A 19393-nucleotide genomic window follows, 5' to 3' on the forward strand; every position below is an offset into this window, starting at 1 on the left:
TTACTCCTAGGAGGTCTTTACAGCTTCCTAGGAAGTTCAATGATTTTGTAATGCATTAATTATTTTTTATTGCTAGTGTTCTTTTCTTTATTGATGCTCTACACTGTTTTTTCAAGCCTTGTTTTATTTCTTTTATTATGTATAGGGAATGTGTTATGTTTGCTGTATCTTTAAGAGTCTCCTAGCTGATTACATCATTATTAGAATGATGACATTTCAATTGCTGATAATTCAGTTGCTGTTGCTGTGCTTGTTGATGGTTGCATATTAAAGCTACTCTACAACTACTACATAAATTGAGTGCTTTTATCAGTAATGCTAGACACTTCTCTTCAATAAGAAAAAAAAACATAACCTCTTCTGCAGAGATGAATGCTAAAGTAGCATTCCCCCTCATCACTTCCAGAAATTGCTAAATGTATCAATCCTCAAGAAACCACATGCATACCCTGGAAAGTAGGACAACACATACATTTAGGAAATGAGACTTAAGAAGTGTTAATCATTGATTTAAAGAAGCAATAGAAGCACCGTTTGAAGTAAGAGGCTAGGCCCAAAAGCAAAATCTGTCACACCCCCTTCAAAGAAGAAGGTGAAAAACTTGTACCTGGGACCAATGCCAGTCAGAGGCTGTTGGACTCCAACTGTGCCAAGGGGAGTCGTGCCATGAGATCATGGCAATATTAGACTTCAAACTGGATAACCACACACCACTCTTTAACACTTTTAATCTTGTAAATTGACAAAGCAAAGCAGTCTAAAGCTTATTCAAGGAGATCGATTACACAAGACAGTCAGAGGCATATTCCGAAAGTGAATTTTGTAGTTAGTAAAGTAGTACTGCATCAGTACTTTTTACTAACTAAAAAATACTATTCACACACCACCCGCCTGAGACATCTGACTGTGTGCAGCGAGCTCTGTCACATACACTAAGATCTGCACACATAGGTATACCTTGTTATAGTAAATATGGGAGGTTTCGAGCGAGTGGCTGAAAAATGGAGAATACTTATGTCAACATGGAAGGGGGTAGGGAACTATAAGGAGGGGTTTAGGGAGAAGTAAGAAGGGATTTGGGAAGGGACATTCTAATGCAAACATCCTCTCACAAAAGAGAAAGATATCTGTTGACAGTCTAAGCAAACGTTACACTTCTAAAGTTACAACAGCGCTAAAGTTCGCAAATCAGTGGCGAATGTACGGCAGCCAAGTCTTGGCGTAAGTCTAGCACCACACTGTGGACATTCACTGTTATTGCACCACACCCCCATAAACGATAATGGACCCAGTGACTTAAAATTTCACATACAGGAAATAATGGTGAAGTAATTTAATTATTTATAACAGTTAATAATTTAATACAGTTTATTCCTTTCTCCTAAACATTCCCATATGTGAGATCTTTATCTCCACCTACTGGTGAAAAGCTATCATCAGTAATTTTACACATAGAGTCTTAGATTTAACTGAGAAGGGTTGAGACATGTAGGTCTGCACTTGCATAAACCTGCATTCAAAAATGGAGAAAAGTGAAAAGTGTAGACACCTAGATGCAGGAGTAGATATACTTGCGAGATATTCTACATGTGTAAATTTACGTTTATTGATGTAGCCCTCAGAATGCAATATGAAACTTTAAGAAACCTTAATAACCAACTGGACTGTCACTGCTTTACATCATAAAATAAAACATGCTGGAAAAATATTACAGTTAAATGCCATATATGAAATTATGATAAAGTTAGAAGAAAAGAATGTCTTAGCTCCTTACTAGCCAGAGATCTGAACCTAAACAATTATGTACTTAGCATTATAATGTGTGTTAATTTTGCAGTATCTGCCAATGCTAGCATATGGGAGTGTTTAACTTCTTTAGTTCCGAATTTGCAGGCGTGAAACCCAGGGGCAGAGGGCAATAACCATTTATTGTTCAGTGGGGGCAAAATCCCAATCAGAATCAACGTTTTGGAACTTCAGATTAAGCATCAGTTCTTCCTCAAGAACAAGCACCCCAAAAAATAACTGCTCTTTCTATCTTTCTGTTTACACAGCAGTGGTTTGTGTTTTTAGTGCTGGTTTGTTTTGCAAAAAGACGAAAGCAAGTGGAGCTGGCCGCAATGATCATTCACCCATTTCTAGGGTGGGAGGAAAATAAATCATGTGTTAGGAAAGATAGTGTGGACAAATTGAGCATTCAACAAAAGTTCACGCTGTGGTTCACAACTGATTTAGTTAACAGCCACTGCTTAAAAAACAGACACCCTGATTTGTATTCATAACAACGATCAAAGAGAGATAAATAGATTTTGGGTATGATGCAGATAGACATGGAAAAATGCAAGGGTACCTATTGAGGCAAGACTCTGGTGTGGATGCAGTGGCTCAAGTTGCAGAGGCAGCAGTTCATTGATTCCAATTAATCTGAAGGAAGATGTATGCATTGCTCAGAAACCACATTTCCTACATATATTTAGTTTTTCAAAGCAAAATATAATATAATAAAACATTTATATATGCATATAAAAAAATAACACTTGTTTCAAGATTTTTACATAAGAATCCCGGTGTGTAATCTTACAGAAAACAGCATTTACAAGAAGGCAGACAGAGATGCACCCAGAGAAATATAGCATGAAAAAATAAAATCTAGGCATTGAACTTCAATTAACCTTTTCCCTGGAGAATAAGGAAAGTCAAATAGTGATCTTTACTAGGCCCAAATCTGAATAATTCATACTCTGAAACTGGAAGGATCAGAATTGCATTTATAATGTGGTTTGCAATAGTAACTTTTTTACACTCTCCTCAACTGTGCCTTATGGGTTACTAAGGTACACACTTTTACTTACATATTAGCAGATAATTAATCTTTCAAACACATTGCGGGCCTCATTTATGAGACTCCTTGTGCCTCCGGAACGTCACTTTTTGTGATGTTCCGTGGCACAGAAGTATGCGTGATATTTATCAGGCAGCACCAAGACACTTTTTTTGGCTTAATGCTGCTTGATAAATATCAATCCCTTTAACGCATTGTTCTGCATTAAAGGGGTGTGCAATGGGTGTTGCTTGGGGTGTCCCCAGCAACATCCATGGCCTTTGGACTCTGCCCCAGATTTACGAGAAATCGTAAATCTGAGGCAGCGCCAAACGCTTACGCCTCCCGTAAGGAGGCGTAAGGGAGGCACAACAAGGAGAAATATCTTTATTTCTCCTTGTTTTTCCTTTTTCTATGTGCGCTACATTGTGCAGCACACATAGAAAGAAGAAAAAGCCTCTTGTGATTATTTTCTAAAAAAAGTTTTACCTTCCTGTACATAAATAATCACCCACAATGCAGGCACCCTTGCGCTATGGTGCAAAGGTGCCTGCACAGGCGCATGGCAGCCCAGTGTGCACCAGCGCAGGGGAAAAGGACAGGAATGCACCATATCTTATAGATACGGAGCATGAAATGAAATGAAAAGACCCTTTATTAAGCGCAATAGTTACCCTCAGGTGTCCTAGCGCTACAGACAAAATGCGTATGGATGGACAGTTGAAGGCTATTCTGGTTTGTCAAAAAGCAGGGTTCTTAGGTGTTTGCAGAAGGAAAGTAGTTTGGGCTCGGATCTCAGCTGGAGGGGAAGGGAATTCCAGAACCTAGAAAAGTTATGGGAGAGCGAGCGCCCCCACATCTGGCTCTCTTGATCCCGGGCACCACGGTGAGGAAAGAAGATGCAGATCTGAGCTGTCTGTTTGGGTGGTAGGAGGTTATCAGAGATTGGATGATGACAGCACCTGTTCCCCAAAAAGCTCGATGGGCGATGCAAAGTGCCTTAAATTTGACTCTTTCCCTCATTGGGAGCCAGTGGAGGCCCTTCAGCCTGGGTTTGACCGGGAGTCGGCGAGGAATCTGAAGGAGGGTTCTGGCTGTGCAATTTTGAATGATCTGAAGTTTGTTAGGGAAGCCTGGGGGGCCCCTAAGTAAAGGGCGTTCCCAAAATCCAGACGAGACAGAATGAGACCCTGGACCATTATCTGTCTTGCATGGAAGGGAAGAAAGGGGAGGATTTTACGTAGAAGCCAAAGTAGGCCAAAGCAGGTAGCTGAAAGTTTAGCTGCTAGACAGTTAAAATTAAGGGACTTATCTAACCAGATGCCCAGGCGCTAGAGTGTGTCCTTTGGCGTGGGGACTGGTCCCAGGCAGGTAGGCCACAGTGAGTTGATGGTGATGTTGGTGAGGTTACCTAAGAGTATGAGCTCAGTTTTGTCTCTGTTCAATTTGAGACAGGACGATGTCATCACTCAGTAACTGCTTTTAAGTAGCTCCTCAAGCAATTGCGTGTGGTGGGCGGTGGATTGAGAGCCACCACTAGCTGAGTTTCATCCGCGTAGGTTATAATTTTTACCCTGAAGGGGCGGACGATCTCAGCTAGGGGGCTCATGTATATATTAAATAGTGTAGTGCACAAGGAAGAGTACAGTGGCACACCGCAGCTAAGAGGCGTGCTAGGGGAGGTGCAGCCACCCTCAAAAACCTGGAAGGAGCGGTCGGAGAGGAAAGATTCGAGCCAAGCAATTGCCTTCCCTGAGATTCCCAAACTGATAAGTTGATGCAGTAGGATGTTGTGGCTCACAGTGTCGAAGGCAGCACTTAGGTCAAGGAGAATGATAGCTGCTTAGCCTTCTTGGTCCAAGATATTCCTGGCCTCCTCCGTCACTGCCATTAGTGCGGTTTCAGTCTCATGGAGGGGGCGGAATCCCATCTGGGTGGCGTCCAGCAAGCGGTTGGATTCTAGGAACTCTGCAAGTACTATATTGGCATGTTTCTCAAGAATCTTACTTAGCCAAGGCAGCAGGGAGATTGGTCCGTAGTTGGTGGGGTTGTTTTGATCTGAATTTGTTTTTTTGAGGAGTGCTTTGACCATGGCTAGCTTCCGAGGAAGTAGGACAGTGCCGGAAGATAGGGAGGCATTAAGTAGATCAAGGATGGTGGGTAGAATGTGGCCAGTGTCTGAGAGTAGGGTATGTGGGGGTGCCGGGTCATTGGGGGAGCAGGATTTTACCTGGTTCATGATAGATTCTAGCTTGGTGGGGTCCAGAAGAGGGAAGCAATCAAGTGTGGCTAAGGACTGAGGTCCTAATTCAGATGGTTTGGTGAGCGGGGTCTGGGATGGGGGGAAGGAAGTATAAATGGTTTGTATTTTGTGGAAGAAGAACTCTGCTAAGTTGTTACAGCGAGTTTGTGCATTTAGGGATTTTTGGGTTTTTCTGGAAGCTTGAGGAAGGTTTTCGCATCGCAATATATTTCCTTGGGCCTTGAGGCAGCTGCGTTGTTCTTCTTTTCGAAAAAGCTTGATCGCTCGTGTTTAATTCCGGATTTGTAGGGTTTAATCACTGCTCCATATACAATTTTCCTGGAGGGAGAGTAATCCGAGCACCATTTCCTTTCCAGTTTTTTGCAGATACGTTTCCATTCACATAGTTCCGAGGAGTACCATGGGGCGGACCCAGTGCTGCGTTTGGGTTCGGTACGTTTAATGGGGAGTACAGAGTCTAGTAAGTTGGAAATCCATTTGGTATAGTTCTCATTAGCTAGAGTAGGGTCAGAATTGCTGGGCGGTTTGGAGATTTCAAGACCTGCCAACCATTCAGCTTGGGGGAGTTTTGACCAGTTTCGATCTTTACAAATTAAAGTGGAGTTGGGGGGGGGGGGATCTGGAGTGAGCCAGGAGAGGGGATCAGGAAATGGTCCGTCCATGGAAGGGGAGAGGGATTTCCTACTAGGAGATCTGGACAGTTGCTAAAGACGGGATCAAGGAAATGGCTTTGGTATGTGTAGGTTTCAGCACTAGTTTAAATTGTAGTACTGAGAGACCAGTGGTCCCTTCTAGGGCGATGTGGTATGTGGTGTCATCAAAATTCAAAATGGATGTTAGAATCCCAAAAGAGGGTAAAATTAGATGGGCTATATGCCAGATTAGCTATGGTGGATGCAAGGGTGTTAGAAAATTGTCCCAGGGTTCCGGGTGGGTGGTATAAAAGCATCCCCGAAAAGGTGCTGGTGGGGGAGAAGTCTATGGTGAAGGGGAGACTTTCGCAGTTTGGTATTGGGTTGGGGGTGCAAAGACACCCATAACAGTCTTTATAGATGACTGCTAAACCACCTCCCCTTCCCGTATTTGACACCCTTGGGGGTGGCCTGGATGAGATCAGGTTCTGACTCTGCATGGAGCCACATCACTGTCAGAAATCAAACATCTGGGTTTAGCTCTTCTAAAAGCATGGAAATTTCTAAGGAATGTTTAGGGAGTGACCTTCAATTTAAGAGGTACATGCTTCACTGCGTTTTTTTGGTTGGAGGGTGGGGTGGAGTTTAAAACCACAATGTGAGCAGGTGGTATGTTGGTCTGCTAGGTTCCAAGAAGAGTGGCAAGAAGCAAAAGCTTTTCCTCTTAACTTGAGTCGAGAGTTGGGGCTGTACTTCCTAATATGGGAAGGGAAACGGGCAGAGGTCGTGGCCCCTGGCCCCGACCAGCCACGGACAGGCGCAGATGGGCTGTATTTGGTGTGCATTTGGCACGACTCGGGTGTGCCCACTGCGCGCGTCCGCTGCGTAAAGCGTATGGCATCAGGTTTTTATGTGGCGCTTAGCAGTGTGATCATCCAATAGCACTGCGCCCTCCTCCCCTCTAGCCCGGAAGTGGTTTGATGTGCCGTGCCTCCCTCCACATCAATCGGGAAGAATCCCATGGTGGACCAGGGAGATTACGGGGAACTGGGTGTCAGAGGGTGCTGAAGAGCGAGTGAGTTGAAATCTCCTTTTTTAAAGCGTTATTCTAAAATATGGCGATTATTAAAAGTAGCAAACACAATGAATTTCAAGTTTTTAAAATACCATGAGGGGCAGAGAATTGTTCCATCACAGCGCGCGTCCACTGCGCAAAGCGTATGGCATCAGGTTTTTATGTGGCACTTAGCAGGGTGATCAGTCAATAGCGCTGCGCCCTCCTCCCCTCTAGCCCGGAAGTGGTTTGATGTGCCATGCCTTCCTCCACGTCAATCGGGAAGAATCCAGTGGTGGACCAGAGAGATTGCGGGGAACCGGGTGTCAGAGGGTGCAGAAGAGAGAGTGAGTTGAGATCTCCTTTTTTAAAGCGTTATTCTAAAATATGGCGATTATTACAAGTAGCAAACAGAATGAATTTCAATTTTTAAAATACCATGATGAGCAGAGAACTGTTCTTTCACAGCGGGCATTCCTGTCCTTTTCTTTTGCCATAGGGAAGCGCAGCAGGAAGGCCTGCTGCGCTGCCCTATGGCAAACCCTCATAAATGAGGCCCCACGTATTTAATTTATCCCCTTCAGTGACAGACCTACAACGAGTTACTGCACTCTCAATGCAGTTTCCACATGTTCTCTGCTTTGTGTGCACTGAACTCTATTAATGATTGAAGTTTCACTCCTCTGTTGAGACACTAATCATGAATGCACTCTTGCAGTGTCTGACAGATACATACTCAACTTAGCTGAAAAATCCTGCTGTATAAGAAAGTTAAGTGCCATGGTGCCATGAATTCCCAAATTGTTGTCGATGCATTCAATGACAAGCAATATTTGCACATGATAAATAGCACAGAGCATGTGATGAGGAACAGTACACATACCTGAAAAATTGTGGTATGGTTTTGTGGTGTAAAGTCTGTGTTTCAAACTACTGCTCAAGTGTCACGTTTATTTAAAAAGGAGTTTAGCTCATATCATTAAAACCAGTAGGAAGGACAGCCCGACAAAAGACAGCTAAAAAAGCTGACCAGGCTAGAAATATAATACTCTCCCGATTTGAAATAAAAATATACATTTTCTTTCGTATCATAAAAATAATCAACATCGAATACGCATGACGAAACATTCTGTTTGTTGTGAAGTATCAATATCACTTCACTGTAGCATACTCACCTTCTATGTTCGTGCTGTATTTCCAAATTTCCCTCTAAGAAAAAATAGCGTGCCATGCTACTAATGGTGGCAAAATTCTGCTGTCAAAACAAAATAAGCAATACAATTCCCAAACATGGATTTCTGAACACTATCAAAGTGTTTTTAGGCCTACAGAACTCACTTGGATCTAAAGGCTTCATAATATGTCCATAATTAAGTAAATACAATGTCAGTGAATACCATGATATGTGCAGGCCCAACAACTGCAATACCAATAAAGTAAATATCAACGTATGCCATAACCTTTGCCCGTATGACTATGCCAATACCGGTCAATACAATGTCAATGTATGTCATAACATACACTGGCAATGATGATATCAATGCGTGATGATCATGGATAAAGCGCTCTGTCTGCTAAGCTCATTTCTGTCAGATAGATCTCAAATGGTGGCTTACAATGAATTTGTTTCCCCAGCTTTCTCACTTCCTTGTGGAATTCCTCAGGGTTCGTCGTTGAGCCCCACCTTCTTTAATATGTATGTCACCCACCGGACTAAATTCATTAAAAACTTTGGCTTCACTCTCGGATGACACGCAGATCATTGTGTCAATCAAGAGAACGTCCACAGATACTGCATTTCGCTTTCAAGAATGTATGGGCCACTAAGAAAGTGGAGGCAAGACAATTGTTTAATATTAAATTTGTCAAAAAGGAACTGATGCTTTTTGGAAATCTGTCCCTAATTTGGTCAGACAGTTGGTGGCCCGACCACATGGGTCCTCTTCCTACACCCTTAAAAAAGTGAAAAGTGAAAAACATGGGGTTTTCTTTGATACTAAGCTATCATTCAAAACTCAGATCAATCACACTATATCTACATGTTTCTTTATCCTTAAAATAATGAAACAAGTTCTTCCTTTCATTCCTTTTGATTTAAGGAAAACAGTGGTCACAACATTGATTGCATCCAGGCTAGATTATTTCAATGCCTAATTTACCAGTGCGAGCAAGCGCAGCATAAATAAACTTCATATTGTTGAGAACGCTGTAGCTAGACTCCTATTTGGGCTCACTCGCTATGACTCGGTCACCAGGGCTTTTACACAGTTGCACTGGTTGCCTATAACTAAATGTATTCAATCCAGAGAAGGCCTTGGTCCGTGGGAATTGTCATAATGTTTTAAATCTTACAACCAGCTAGACCACTTAGGTCTTTAGACAGTGGAAACATGATCATCCCCAAGGTGCAGAAAGTAAAATGGTGAGAAAATAGTTGATCCTATACTACCACTAAGCTCTGGAATTCCCTACCCATAAATCAAAAAAAATAAACTAATTTGCTTAAATTTAGGAAAGGAATGAAAACCTGGCTGTTTTAAGGTGCTTCCACTATAATATGTACTATCTTGTAAGCTGAGTGAGTGCCTAGACAACTTTGGGTATATGTAGCGCAATGAAATATTTCATTTCATTTCACCTTCCAAGGATGTCTTCCCTGTCCCTGGCTGATGTAACCCACAACTGAGCCTGCCTCCCTATTGTCTTTCTAGCTATCTGAGCTCCAATCACAGTGAGTGAGAAACTGCCCCTAGAACCGGTCTTGAGGAGGAGAGGTTGTTTCTTTCCCTGGCCATACCTGAGCACAATAGCTCTGAAAAGGGTTGGGAAGGTTCTGCCATGTTGGATTTAAGGAGAGAGGAGCACTCTGAGATTGTCTGCAACATGGGACACAAAAATAGCTACAATAGTGGATATGGTTACCCCTATTGGTTAGGAAGGGACCTGCAGTCACCCCCACTCACAGGTAAGTTCCAGGCATACATGTGTAGCTCCCCCCCCACAAGGTGAAAGAAGGTAGGCACAAGGATAAAAAGAGGGAGTTCTCACAAGGAGCCCCAGAATTCTATTCAAGAGGGGGAGCACAGTGCCTTTTCCAAAACCAAGTTGGGAGTATACAATGGGAAGAAACATTTTATACTATGAAGGCCAGAATGGACCTGGACTGTCGCCAGCAGGTACATAATAAAGTAGAGTCTGTCTGTTCCAAGAAGCCCCTCACGGTGGGAAGTCCCAAGGGGTTGTAATTGTAAGAATTGGGAATGAAGTTCGCCCAGGGGATACCAAGGGTTGCACTGAATGACGCCACCTTAGTTTCTGTGGGTGGGGTGAATGTTGAAGTGCTGGCTGCCTTCTCTTATAGCATGGTGAACTACAGGCAATTGTGATTTATCATTTGGGGCCACAGTAAGGGTTCCGAAGAATACAGGGGTCAGCATGAGCTTGGTAGTTTACCTACGGATTTCCCCAGAGCAGATTGTTCCAGATACTTTCCATAGGCTGACAATGAGGGGATGTTCCATCCCATGGCAATGGTCACCTTCGAGTCGGAATTAGTTACTTGCCAGAATAAGGTAGTTATGAGCCCTGAAATTCCAGGTTAGTGTCTGTTGGGAAACAACTTAGAAAGCTCTGCTTGGGCTGAGGAGGAAAGGAAGCATCATGGAGACAGACATATTAGGATTGCAGGAGTAAGATGGTGTAGTTATAAGGGCCCAGGCAGCCCAAATGGGAAGTCAAGGGAGTCTGGAACAATGGCCCAGGTTCCCACACACATGAAGAACCATGAGATGCATGGCAAACAGACCTCAAATCTTCCTGTGGCCTACAAGGAGTATGGCAATCCGGGGGGATCTGGAGTCTAAAAGAGAAGATCCTACCCTGAGAGAATTAGTAGAACTCTCTGAATAGCTTGGGGCAAGAATGTAGTCTGTCAAGCACAGAGAACATGCCCAACCCTTGAAGGCCTTCAATACCAGGCTAAAGTCCAGGAAATGGAAGATACCAGTGTAACCCAAAGGATGTACTGGGAGGAAGGTGCCCCCAACAGGGAGACAAGAGATCTAAAGCCTGGGGCAACCCAGGCATTGTTGGTGCCCCAACAATGGAGAAGTGTGGCTCACTGGTTAGAGGCGGCAGACCCTGAAGCAGAGATCAGGCCCGGGGACCAGGGTTCAATTCCCGACACGCAGGGTCTTAGATCAATGTCCGCGGACTCGATAATTCTCGCTTCGGCGCCTTCTGTAATCATGGGCCCCACGCTGCAACTCTGGGCAATAACTTGCTTAATCTCCACAACGGCCCCACTAGCGCTGGGATGCCTGGCTCCGCCCCTCACAGGGAGAGCCAGGAAGGGTTCCACAGCCTAAGCGCTGAGATACCCTCATGGGTGATTCAGCGCTATATAAATCAATAACTATAACTATAACTAACAATACAGGGGCTTCATCTTAACTGTATCACATTATATCCCCTTGGCAAGGCATTTTGAGCATGCCAAAATCTGGGGAAAGTTAGTCAACCAATTTTACTGGCTCTAGATGTCTGAACTATGTCACTCCTTCACCACCTCTCAAGCCAGTGACAAGACAAGAGGGCAACACAAGACTTCCTTAAATCCAAGGCCGGGTCTCCATTTGAGAGACTGGAGAATGACATTGTGGGCCCCTTTGACCCTAAAACTGCATCAGGACACAGGTATAGCTTGCTGGTGGTGGACCATTGAACTAGGTACCCTTAAGCAACACCTCTGGGGACAATGATTTGCAAAAGATAGAAAGTGGTATGCAAACTTCAGAAACCACTGCATATCATCCAGGGGATGTGTTCAGGCCTGGGCATAGTTTACAGTGTTTTGCTACACGGCACTCCACAAAGTTACAAAAAACTCAGCCAAGATCCGCAAGTGGCGGAGTGCAGTGCAAACTGAAGTTTGTGCTGGGATTACTGCAGCTCGGGTAGAAATCCTACCCAAGAGGCAGCTCACGCTTGCGAACTTACCGTTTGCATTCTCGAACTTACCGTTCATGATCGATAGCGGGGAAAAACTCAGCTTCACATTGTGAAGTGGAGTTTTCTGCACTCCGTGAGTCCACGGAGTGCAGAAAACTCTGCAAACTTCACAAACGGAGCGAAGTTCACTGCCTAGGCCTAGATGTTTTGTCTCTCAAGTCCAGGATCAAGACAATCATGGCTTGGGATCGTCATAAAACACAAACTCAGTGTCATGAGCTAGGAGACAACACCGACTACAATCTCTTTGTTTTACAGGCTCGTCCCGATGAAACCCAAAGTCGGCGGGCTGGAGAGGACTAGAACTTCTGTTATATGTCAGCCAATTTAGAGGCGGGAACGCAGGAAGCACAGAAGAAAATGGGCATGAATTGACAGCAGCTTTTTCCTCGAGAAAGTTGCAAGCAATACTTGAAACGCAGAGTGTGGTGTGATCGTGTAACCGGAAACCACATAGAAGTGTGCATCATCGACCAGCACCTTAGGAGAGTGACTCGCAGGCACAGAGAACAGGAACCAAAAGGAAGCAGAACCTAAGTGAGATCAAGGGTCGCCTGGAAAAGAAGAAACATTCCCTGTCAACCAGTGGTCTCCTGCTCCTGGTCACATCCAAGGAGGGGCGTGGCTTACCCAGGTGCAGGAGCATGTCTTCAGTAAAGTTAGATGGCATAAGTCACGGGCTAGAAATTAAAAAGAGGGGGAACAGGGCTGTCCTTATTCTATAAAACCAAGAACTCAGCTGTTTTCCTAACCCTCATACTCCCCAACTCTAGTGTCACCATCCTTCCTACTAAGAGCGCAACCACATATAATAAGAAAGAAAGCAAAGAGGAGCACAATACTAACACACTCAGAAGAAGAAATAATAATAAAGGTATTCACTTACCCAAAAGGCCCTGTGAAAGAAAAAAGAAAAAAAGAAGCCATAAAGAAGTGAGCAGTTTTTTTTACCTATAATTTGTTTATTCTTACAACAACTATTCTCCACTATAAATTAAGGAGAATTAAGTGTAACTTAAAAAAGTGATTCTTGTTGTTTTAGGAACGTCTACTTGACAGTCAGGTTATTACAGAAGGTTTGTCAAGCGGTATGACACTATTGTAGCTCCCCTGAAAGAAGTAGGCAAAGATGGTCATATGAACTGATGAGTGTCAGAACTTATTTGACGACATGAAAGAGGCCTCTGGACAGCACCTGTAGTCAAGAAACCTGAGGCCAGATCTACTAAGCCCTTGTGTCAACAGTCATATTTACTAAGCAACGTATTGTTTTTTTCATCATTTTTGCAGTCCTGCGCATTGCAAGGTGTGTGTTGGCTTACCTTCAATCAGGGAGATTTTTAGAAATGCAATGTTGGTGTTCCACATGTTAACCCCTTCTGTGTAGGCCGACGCAAGCACTCCCTCCCAGGTGCTGCATACGACCGTTGGCCGACGCTGTCCCGTCCACCCCTTAGTACACCCGCACTGCGGTGGAATGTTCGCCATGGGAAACAGGTTAAAGAAAGATTAACCTATTGTCATTTACTAGTGCAGTTTCTTTATCTTTGTTTGATGCATGTTTGCTTAGAATGTATCATTGTTAAGAACTCATTATGAGTATTCCGCACATTTTTGAAAAGTACACAAGTTGTCATACTTTCTTTAACATAGAATAGTGATACATTTTCATGGATGGATGTGTGTCAATGGCAATGCTCCACCCCTCACATATTACAACATTCATGACATGGTCAGTGACATCACTGTCAACATCTCAAATTATATTACTGATGACATTCTCAAGTGAGTGTAAGTGTTTTTTAAAAGTTTATGGATGTTAAAAATATATCTTAAGCTACTACAAAAGCTAGATTATTAAACTAGTTGTACTACTAATGAGTGATACCATCTCTAACACATGTGATCTAAGTGGGTGTGTGACTTTATAATCATATGTGTGTATGCTTGAGTGACTGTATCGTGAGTAAGTGGATTTCTGACTAGGTCTGTAGGTGTGTCAGTCGTTGTGTCAGTTGTATGGGTTTGTGAGTGTGTATTGGAGTGGTTGCATGGGTGTGTGAGTGGGTTATGGAGTGGCTTTATAGGCATGGGTGTGTGAGTGGCTAAATAGTTGTATAAGTAAGTATCTGAGTAGCAGTGCGGATAAGTGAGTGAGTAAGTGAATGACTATGTTGCTGAGTGAGTCCGTATATCAGTGACTGCATGGGTGAGTGAGTTGGTATCTAAATTACTGCATAAGCAGGTGACTGGGTGTGCAAGTAGCTGCATTGGTGAGGGAGTGGCTGTTTCAGTGAGGTTAAGTGAGTTGGTGGGTGAATGGTTGTATTGGAGAGTGAGTGCCTATGTGAATGACTGTATTGGTGAGTGAGCAGATATGAGAGTGCATGTATGGATGTGTGAATGGGTATGTAGGTGGTTGTGTGGGTGTGTGAGTGAGTGTGTGAGTGCTTGTGTGGATGAGTGAATGCTTGTGTTGTGAGGCTGTATAGGTGTGTGAGTGGATGTGTGAGTGGTTGTATGGATCCATAAGTGTGTGAGTAGCTCTAAGGGTATGTGTATAACTGTGTGAGTGGCTGTGAGTGTGAGTGACTGATTGTATGAATGTATGTATGGGTGTATGAGTCAGAGAATGGTTGTGTGAGTGGCTATTTGAGTGTGTGAGTGAGTGTAGTGAGCGGCTCTATGGAGGAGTGAGTGGGTGCTTGAGTACTGGTATGGGTCTGTGAATGGATATGTGAGTAGTTTTATGGGTGTGTGAGTGAGCATACAAGAGGTTGTATGGGGGTATGAGAGGGTATGTGAGTAGTTCTGTGGTTGATGCTCAGGTAACCATAACTGCTGAATTTTTATGGTTTGTACGAGTGAAATATGAGCCTATCTATAATGTTCCTGTAACCTTTGGGTTGTTCAGTGAATTACTGTTTTTTTCAAAATCTATTTCCAAATAATAATGTCCCTGTAACCTTTGGTTTTTTTAAGTGAATTTGTAAGGGTTGTTAAATTCTATTTCCTAATTATAACATCCCTGTAACCTTTGTTTTTATTAATTAATTTCTACATTTGTTTAACTAGTACTCACATTTGCAAAGTGGTGGAGAAAGGGGATGGACCTACAACCAGCTCACAGCAATCCCGCTGTGGGACACACTGGAGGTAACAGGAGGGGTTCTTGGCCCACAAGGACCCTCAGAATCCAAGGGGACGTTATTCCCTGGCCAAAAGTTTCCCAGGAGTTTGCCAGTTTGCCTATCTTCACCTCCAATGTGGTGGAGAAAGGGGGCGGGCCTCCGATGACCACTCAGCAATCCTGCAATGTGGAACTTACTGAAGGTAACAGGAGGAGTTGCTGCCACTGAGGACACTCATAAGCCAAGGGGACTTCATCTCCCAATTAGTAATGCAGCAGGGCGTGCATATGCAGAGTGGCGGTGAAGGTCCTCCAGCAACCTCTTGGCAAATCCATTGTGTGTGACTTACTGGTAGTAATATGAGGGGTTTTTAGCCCCCATGGACCCTTAGCAGCAATTTGCAGAGTGATTGTGAAAGGTGGTGGGGCATCCAGTGACTTCTCTTGGCTCGTGTTTTTTTGTTTTATTAGGTAAGGGAAGGCCTTTTTGAATGATGGAGGGGGCACTGGGCCCCCCTCCCTGGCCCATTTTGGCCCTGTGATGCCATCCCCTGGAGTCCAGCATTTATTTTAATTTGTTATTTTTTAATAGAAGGGATGAGGCGTTGTAGCCCATCTTCCTGGGCCGATTTTGTCCCCAGAGACACCATGCCCTAGAGCCCATCCTTTTCTTTAATTTATTTTTTTGACAGAGGGGAAGGACTACGGGGCCCCCACCTCTCCCGGTTGGTGTTTTTCAAAAATGTTTTTTTATTAGGATAGGCAGGCCAAGTGGCCCCCCTTTGCTTGGATGATTTTAGTCCGGGGGACCACATCCCCCAGGGCCAAGCCTTTTTGAATGGTGGAGGGCAGCCGGTGGGATCTCCCTCCCCAGGGGGATTTCAGCCCCGGGCACCCCATCCACCAGGGCCCATCCTTCTATAATTTGTTATTTTGATAGAGTATAATCACTCACAGTACTCATTTTACCAACCTTCGGAAGGATGGATGTCTAATTTGACCTTACCAGCAGGCTTGCCGGATTATTCTGGAGGGGAGAATGTTCAGTTCATTGAGCTATCCCTCCACCACCATCCATAGTAGAGATTCCCAAGGAATTATATGCGTAAATTCCACGGTGTAGGCAGTCACTACATTATTAATCTCTCAAGTACATGTGCTCTCTGAACAAAGTCTGGTCTGAACAAGGTCTAAACTATTTAGGGCATCATAATGAGCGCCCTTTCAATTCCAAGTAGGACAGTGATGATTGTGTCTGGTCCTTCCTCCTCAAAATTCTTTCTCTCGTGACTACCAGTGGTGACTCGGTCTCTCTTCCAGGATGTAAGCTTGGTAGGATATCTTCCTATAACCTATGAGATCTCATGTTTGGTGACATCTGCACATTAACTACTTTTTCCAAGGTTTTGGTTAGGAATATGACTCCAACAACTGACTGATAATTAGACGCATCCAGTACAAATCGTTGATGTTTTATATAGTTAGGTTCCTGCCTTCTACAAAGGAGGCACTCTTAACCTGTGCAATATGGCCTTATAATACACACAGGCAGTCCAGGCACAGCAATGCAGTGAGCGCAAGGTAAGGGGTTTTATTTATTAACGTATTTTATTTTCACTATCTAGTCGTATGTCGACTCCCCACCCCCAGCTCTTACCTGTACCAGCTGTGCCTGACAGACACTGTTGTGTTCTCACAATCCTTAAACATTGGAAACATGTTGCATTCTGGAACTTGTCATTTCAAATTCAAGAATTAGTAAGGACTCAAAAATTCCAACATGCAAAGTTCTGCTGCCCACAAACCAGGACTGTGTCAAGGTGCTATGTGATGGGAGGTGCTATTTGACAGCCATGCTTTGCTGCACAAGACGAGGGTTCGATGGCTCAGCATTGTAAACTATTTGCAGCAGAGATCTGTGTTTTATTCTACGTTTACAAGTCTGCTCATGCTTTCATCCTCCTGAGGCAATAAAATGAGTGCCATGGAGTTGAATAACAACAAACATCTGTCATTCAGCACCATGATCCATTGTGTGCTTTACAAACAAACATGATCCATATTGTGCTTTACAAATAAACATATTTTAATTTAGCACCTGTGTCACTCCCTCCTGTAGAAGCCTCCGTATACGCAATAACTTAGGACAGGGCCGCCCCACTCTGTCCTAAAGTCATTTATAAATTCTGTCTCCAGAACTGCCCACTGCTCCCAACCAGTGGCTCAGCTTCAGGGAAGGTGTTTGGGGTGTTACACCCCCTCCCCCCCTTATAAATATTATTTCTGATAATAGTTGGGTACAGGTTCTTTCAGTCGGGCATGGTGAGGTGTCTGTCGGATTTCACCAGGAAGTTTTACATACACACAGACGAAAACGCACACAGACTCTCTCTTTTTTGAATGTCCTCAAAAATGTTAATTATTTTACAAAATATTGTGTTTTCTCACTTATTACTCCTACCAAACTGAATTCCTCTCTCTTTCCACTGCTCCTCTTGCCCATCTCAAGCACCCCGCTTGTAGTATAATGCATTTAAACAATATATGCCAGCCTGATTGGAAAATCTGAACCCTATTGCTCCCATCTTACCAGCTGCATATTCACCCAATCATTCCTTTTTAGTTGTAGCATTTTGAAATCTGGGACTTGAGACTTTGCTGCTCCTAAATTCCTATGAGCATACAAGTCCCAGCAAGCAACGGGCCGTTAGCTAACATTAAAAAGACCGCATTGGGCGAGTGTGCCCCTGGGGGCCCAAGAGTTGAGGGACAATTTTCAGCAGCCTTAAGCACACAGCTCCAAAACTCACTGGAGCTTGTCTGAGCAGGGACAGACACGCCTTACTCCAGAGGTCTTCAAACTGGGAGGCCGGCCCCCCTGGGGGGCCCTCAAGTGATCCCAGGGGGGGGTGCCAGGCTCTGGTCAGAAGAAACATTATGCTTTGTTTTCAGCCTAGAAAAATTAGCAGCAGTACGCACGTCTATAATAGGCCATCATAAACATCCTTTGTCATATAAATCCTGGCTGGGAGAAGGTGTCAAAAGAGAAGGGACTTCAAATTTTCTCCAAGACCCACACTACCATTTCGAATAACCACACTGTGGATCCTTTGCACATTAGAAAGGCCTGCCCCGCTGGAGTAGTATGTTTGGAAATCATGTATTTGTTTGCATTTCTAAAACAGTGACAGAACCTAGCTGCAATGTTTAAACAAGTCTAGACATATTTAAACATTGACAGTTAAATAGAATAATTGTGAACATTTTTGAGGGGGTGGCCCTGCACATTGCTTTACTACACTAGGGGGGCGCGGAATAAAAAAGTTTGAAGACCACTGCCTTACACAGACTGAAATGATTGAAGTTTGAGGCAGTGGCGTTTTCCTCACTTTTATGGATTTGCTGTGACTGTCACATAATCCATCATCTGCTGTATAATTTGCAAATCTTTCTAGCTCAAAAGGATTAAAGGTTACTAAATATATGGCAACACGTTTGCAGCACAGTGGATGGCCCTGTGCAAAGGTTGACTGATCACCTTTGCTTGTTGCTGTATTATAGGTTCCGGACAGGAGTCATGAGGATGGTGAAACTTTTGCCTGGACAGTGAAGTCAAATAAAAGAGTACGATCACAAAATCTGCTGCATTATGCTCCACAATTTGACTGTTATTGCCACATAATTTAGACAACCCTGCCGTATAGTTTGGTCCTCACAGAATTCCAGCTGCCTCGGTCTTACCATACCAATAGCACCTCCCCCAATCACTACTCAAATGTACCTGATCGCCTCAGCTGCCACCATTGCAATCGCCAGGGGTTAAAAAAAAGGGACTAGCAACTTGCAAGATTGTGACCTGGAAATGGGCGTGGCCCTCACCTCTCTGTTATCCCTTGTGGCTTGGTCTATTGGTTATTTTTTACATTTTCTGCTAGATTACCCTAGGCCAAACAATCCTCACTATATTGGCTGTCTCAGCTGAGAGGCCACGTGCGTGCCCGAGTGGCTTCAAGGTTCAAGGGCTGGTAAGTGAGAAAAGCTCGACAGACTAGTATAGAACTGCTAACTTCGAACCTTTCATACGAAAACTTGCAGCTTAAAAAAAAAAAATCTAAGCCCTAAATTCTACCAAGCGCCTTGAGGAGATTTAGAGGGAGGGTTTTCTTCACCCTCCTTGGTGATTTTAACCTCCATCTAGAATCGACAACAGACATTCATACCATCAATTTCGTACAAACCCTCGATATATTCAATTTTAAGCAACTTGTCACCTCACCCACCCACTCCCTAGGTCATACCCTCGATGGAGTCTGCACAAACTTCTCTCTCTTGACCACACTATCGCCCTTGCCCCAGATCTGGTCTGATCACTCCTTGATCCCATTTCACATCCTGAACGAAAACCTATCCAACCGCAACAAATCTGCCTCCCTCCCCGCCAATCACATCAATTGGAAAAAGGTCCAGGATAACATTACTCTCA

Source organism: Lissotriton vulgaris, chromosome 1_1 (genome assembly GCF_964263255.1).
Source record: "Lissotriton vulgaris chromosome 1_1, aLisVul1.2, whole genome shotgun sequence".
In the NCBI taxonomy this organism is placed as follows: domain Eukaryota; kingdom Metazoa; phylum Chordata; class Amphibia; order Caudata; family Salamandridae; genus Lissotriton; species Lissotriton vulgaris.